The sequence below is a fragment of the Eretmochelys imbricata genome, chromosome 2, assembly GCF_965152235.1.
Source record: "Eretmochelys imbricata isolate rEreImb1 chromosome 2, rEreImb1.hap1, whole genome shotgun sequence".
NCBI lineage: Eukaryota > Metazoa > Chordata > Testudines > Cheloniidae > Eretmochelys > Eretmochelys imbricata.
The window spans coordinates 75,328,526-75,334,525 of record NC_135573.1 but is presented as its reverse complement, the minus strand read 5'-3'; positions in this window follow the sequence as shown (position 1 = coordinate 75,334,525).

Below are 6,000 nucleotides of genomic sequence, written 5' to 3'. Positions count from 1 at the left end.
TGCCCAAATTTATTAACCATTATTCCTTAGTATCAGCCTCCAGAGCAGATGCACAAGTGGGAAGAACATTCCTACAATCTCTATTTAAATGAGTTTCTAGTTCCCACCACCCGAATCACCACATTGCTTGTTAATCACCATGAGTGGGAGACACATAAACAGGAACATGAAGAAGAAAGAACAGTTACTTAACTTATAGTTGGTTTTCTAGATATTCTGTGCATGTAGATCCTGTAACCGACCCTCCACCCCACAGCTCAGAGACTCTTTGAGACGCTGGATGACAAGAAGGAACTGAGAGGGTGAGTGAGGTTGTGCTGTCCTTTGTACCCTTGGGGTGATGGGGCAAGGAAATGAAGGTCACGTGCATTTCCCCAACTGGACACAGCTGTTGAAGCTTCTGAACCCTTGTACTAGAGTGGTAACCATACCATGAGTGGAATCCCCAGGCACAGAACATCTCAAAGAACCAGTTACTATAACATAAATAACTATTCTTTTTGACAATGTTGAAACATTTTATTTAGATTTTGACCTTTTTAATGAAAAAATTAAAATAAACTAACTTAAATTTCTTAAAGAAAAATAGTTTCGAACAGAAAATTTGAACATATCATTTTGAAAATGTCAAAATGGGACTTGACAATTATAAAACTTTTTTCAGTTCTTCCAAATGGGAAATTAATCAGAACCAACCCTTTCCTGAAAAATGTTTCAGTTGTGACAAATCAGAATTTTTTTATGGATAAATATTTTGTGAAAGGAATCCTGACCAGCTCTAGTCATTAGTATCTTCTTGACAACAGGAACTGTGACATGACTTAGGGATTGTCTATATGGCACATTATTGCATGGAAGACCAGAGTGTAACTCTACAACGCGCCAGCTTACCACACAGTAACAACCCACTGCTACAGCACAGTGACAGTCCCGGAGTGCGGATTAACATACTACAACTTCAAAGTTTGCTGTAGATTCACATGCTGGCTTGCAGTACGGTAACTTGCCCTGAAAACAAGCCTGTAGCAGGGTGATTTGTTCAGTCCACCGGCCTAGTGGTCTGGGTTTCTGACTCCAGTCTCTGTTAGTTCAAGGTGTCCCTGTCCTCTGGATGAGGTCTTAGCTCAGGGGTGGGCAAACTTTTTGGCCCAAGGGCCACATCTGGGTATGGAAATTGTATGATGACCCATGAATGCTCACAAAATTGGGGGTTGGGGTGCAGGAGGGGGTGAGGGCTCCGGCTGGGGGTGCAGCCTTTGGTGTGGGGCCAGAAATGAGAAGTTCAGGTGTGGGAGGAGGCTCCGGACTGGGGCAGTGGGTTGGAGTGTGCCGGGGGGCGGGGGCAAGGTGAGGGCTCCGGCTGGGGATGCGGGCTCTAGGATGGAGCTGGGGATGAGGAGTTGGGGGTGCAGGAGGATGCGCTGGGCTGGGACCAAGGGATTCAGAGGGCGGGTGGGGTTTCAGCGCTGGGACAGGGGGTTGGGGCGTGGGAATGGGTCAGGGGTGCAGGCTTCGGGTGGTACTTACTTCAAGCAGCTCCCGGAAGCAGCGGCATGTCTCTTCTCCAATTCCTATGCGGAGGCGTGGCCAGGCAGTTCTACACGCTGCCCTGTCTGCAGGTGCAGCCCCTGCAGCTCCCATTGGCCGCAGTTCCTGGCCAATGGGAGCTGGAGGGGTGGCGGGGACAGCGTGTGGAGCCCCTGGCTGTCCCTATGCATAGGAGCAGGAGGGGGGGACATGCTGCTGCTTCCGGGAGCCATGGCACACACGGAGCGGGGCAAGCCCCCCAATCCCACTCCCCAGCGGGAGCTTGAGGGCCAGATTAAAACATCTGAAGGGCCCGATGCGGCCCCCGGGCTGTAATTTGCCCACCCCTGTATTAACTAGTCTGGCCTGTTTGATGGTGACCCCTAACCCTGCCCTCCTTGGGGTCAGAGACATAGCTCCAAGGTAGATAGGGAACTTGGGCCCTCCCTCTCCACCAGGTCCTGGTTCAGGGCCCTGAAAGTCAAGTTGTGTGCACCAACCTAAGTTCAGCCAGCCAACTTGCTCACCTTCCCATGGTTTACTTCCTACCACCACTGCATCCCAGTTTGGGATATGGTCGCTGAAGCTCCCTTTATCCTGGTCTTCTCCCAGCAGTGTGCTCAGCAGTGCCGGAGGGGCAGGCCTCCCTGGCCTGGTACTGCCCCAGCTCTTCCCATCTCTGCCAAAGAGTGGGATTTATAAATCCTGTTGCAATGCCTTTAGGATATTAACTTATTTGATCTATGCATAATTCAATGGCTGAATTTAAATGGAAAGAATTTAAAGTAATCATAGGAACAGGGTATATATATATCTTGACGATCTCAAGTTTCATGCATTTGAGGGTACGATACAGATGGGTACACAGTATAAATCTATGGTTTGGTTAAACTTAAATCAAATTGGCAGAGAAACAGAGTGTCTTATAACAATTTCCTATGAGAGAATTTCATGACCAAAGACAAAGAAGAATTTATAAATGTCTTACTGAGTGAATAATTATTATATCAAAGTTATTCAAATGTCCATATCCTGTTATTGTCTGATTGTCACATTGGTTTTGCTTACTGAAAGGTAGCTAATGGCTGCATTGTTCTACATCTCATTTTTGAGATGTAGAACAATGTGCTGCCTGATAGTCATATTATTTTAATCAAAATCCAGAGAACACAGGAAGTAATCACTTAAGTGTGACAGATACATTTTAGGAATACTGAAGATTTTAAAACACTTTATGTTATCTATTGAAAGATTTTCTTACTAATCACTGTTAATGATCTTTTGTTTATTTCTGATGAAGAAAAATGAGCAATTACACTAAAGTTAAAACTATCAATCTCTGTGTTTGCATCTGATACACATTTTTCTGTGGTAACATTATCAAGAAATAATTTAGCAATTAGCACTCAATTTAAATGAGGAATTAGTTTAAATAAATTATGTGTGTTCTCCTAAAACAAAATTGTCAATCTAAATAAAAGGGGATCTGTTAATTACGTTTACTGCTCTCAAAAAACTCAATAGTTATATTTTTAATTACATTTTTAGCCACTCATTTCAGAGAAACACAAATATGTTGCTTTCTGCTGATATTTTTTAAATGAACTACTTTTCCAAAGTGATTAGCCATGTCACTTCTGAGAGAATATTGGTCTTAGATGATGATGAACCACAAAATACAATTAAACCCATAAACCATTCTACACTGGTGGTGACATGCATTAATTGTGATTTCACTTGCTGATATTGCTATCACTAGCAAATTCTAAGAATCATGCACTAGTGACTGTGCATTATGGAAAAAGTGAATTACAACAACATGTCTGAGAACAAAAATCTCAGATCTGAATGTGGATCTTGGATGAAATTCTGGTCCCATTGAGGTTAATGGCAAAACTCTCACTAATGAAGCCAAGATTTTTCCCCTTGAGTCTGATATTCTGTTATCTTCTATCTGTGGTGATTTCAGTTTAAAATTCTCTGTGATGTCCTTTTAGTACTCTGCCCATGTTTCCAGTATAAGTGGCATTTCTTCTTAATTTAAAAGCATTTCATGAAGAAAATTATTCAGAAATCACCAAGGAGAAAATATGTGTGTATATATATATATATATATATATGAACAAATTCCTCAGTGACTTACCCAGAAAACGTTCAAAGACTCAGCCTTACTTAACATCCATTGCCTCATGGGCAAGGGAGAAAAGGTGGACCCTAAAGTGTGCCCTGAATACATATATATATATATATATATACACACACACACACTAATATATATGCATACTAATATATGCATATTAGTGTGCAGCTGAATTTGTATATATAAATATATATTTATTTTCCTGTCTCAAGAGCAAAAGAAAAAAAAAGAGAGTGAGAGGGCACCTGCAAAATGAAGTAAACTTTGTGATCAAACAGGATGGTCATAAAAATGTAACATTTAAAAAAGATGATGTATTGGCACTTTCAACCATCATTTTTTCACATTTTGTGGAATGTTATTCTTTTAAAATTCAAAATCTCAATATTTCTTCAACATTGAGAGTAGAGAGTAATATTCCATCTGGAACTTACAGGTTTTGACCTTTTTACTAAAGGCCAGATTCTAGTAACTTTCAACAGTCCTATAATCCTTATGTTATATTTCTTCCACTTTTTAACAGCTTCAGTGTGTTCCATAATTGGTTGATTAAAAATGTAGAAGGCTGTGATTCAGAGCAGTCATACACCTATGGTATTTTTACTTCAACGTCAAGAAGTTTCCTGACATATTTTATTGGGAAAGTGACATGTTCTGCTCCCAAAGAAGTAATTCAAGCAATGTATTACATTCTTGTAAGTTCAAAAATGAAAGGCAGTACTATTCATAGAGCTGTTGATATGCCTGGTAGTAATTTATGGATTGATTATGACCATATTTGAGGTAGTGCTATCTGTTTCTTAGAGTGCTAATTTGGGCTCATCCTTAACATCTTGACAATACTATAATTCACACATACTGTACAGACTGAAAACATTCAAAGCCAGGCAATTCAGTCCAGATGATTAAACATACTAAAATAATAACATAACTTTGGAGCTCACTTCCTCCCCAGATCCATAGCAGGCCATATTTTGTTAATATTCAGGCACACTTTAAGGCCCATCTTTTTCCCCTTGCCCATGAGCAAAGGATGTTAAGTAAGGCTGAGTCTTTGAATATTTTCTGGGTAAGTCACTGAGGAATTTGTTCATATATATATGAACTACATATATATGAACTACTACAGAAAGAGGGATTCTAGGTGGACTCCTCCTGAAGGTCGAAACAGCAGACTGGACTTCTACATAGAGTGCTTCCACCGATGTGCACGGGCTGAAATTGTGGAAAAGCAGCATCACTTGCCCCATAACCTCAGCCATGCGGAACGCAATGCCATCCACAGCCTCAGAAACAACTCTGACATCATAATCAAAAAGGCTGACAAAGGAGGTGCTGTTGTCATCATGAATAGGTCGGAATATGAACAAGAGGCTGCTCGGCAGCTCTCCAACACGAGTTTCTACAAGCCATTACCCTATGATCCCACTGAGAGTTACCAAAAGCAACTACAGCATTTGCTCAAGAAACTTCCTGAAAAAGCACAAGATCAAATCCGCACAGACACACCCCTGGAACCCCGACCTGGGATATTCTATCTACTACCCAAGATCCATAAACCTGGAAATCCTGGGCGCCCCATCATCTCAGGCATTGGCACCCTGACAGCAGGATTGTCTGGCTATGTAGACTCCCTCCTCAGGCCCTACGCTACCAGCACTCCCAGCTACCTTCGAGACACCCCTGACTTCCTGAGGAAACTACAATCCATCGGTGATCTTCCTGATAACACCATCCTGGCCACTATGGATGTAGAAGCCCTCTACACCAACATTCCACACAAAGATGGACTACAAGCCGTCAAGAACACTATCCCCGATAATGTCACGGCTAACCTGGTGGCTGAACTTTGTGACTTTGTCCTTACCCATAACTATTTTACATTTGGGGACAATGTATACCTTCAGATCAGCAGCACTGCTATGGGTACCCGCATGGCCCCACAGTATGCCAACATTTTTATGGCTGATTTAGAACAACGCTTCCTCAGCTCTCGTCCCCTAAAGCCCCTACTCTACTTGTGCTATATTGATGACATCTTCATCATCTGGACCCATGGAAAAGAAGCCCTTGAGGAATTCCACCATGATTTCAACAATTTCCATCCCACCACCAACCTCAGCCTGGTCCAGTCCACACAAGAGATCCACTTCCTGGACACTACAGTGCTAATAAACAATGGTCACATAAACACCACCCTATACCGGAAACCTACTGACCGCTATTCCTACCTGCATGCCTCCAGCTTTCACCCTGACCACACCACATGATCCATCGTCTACAGCCAAGCTCTGCGATACAACTGCATTTGCTCCAACCCCTCAGACAGAGAC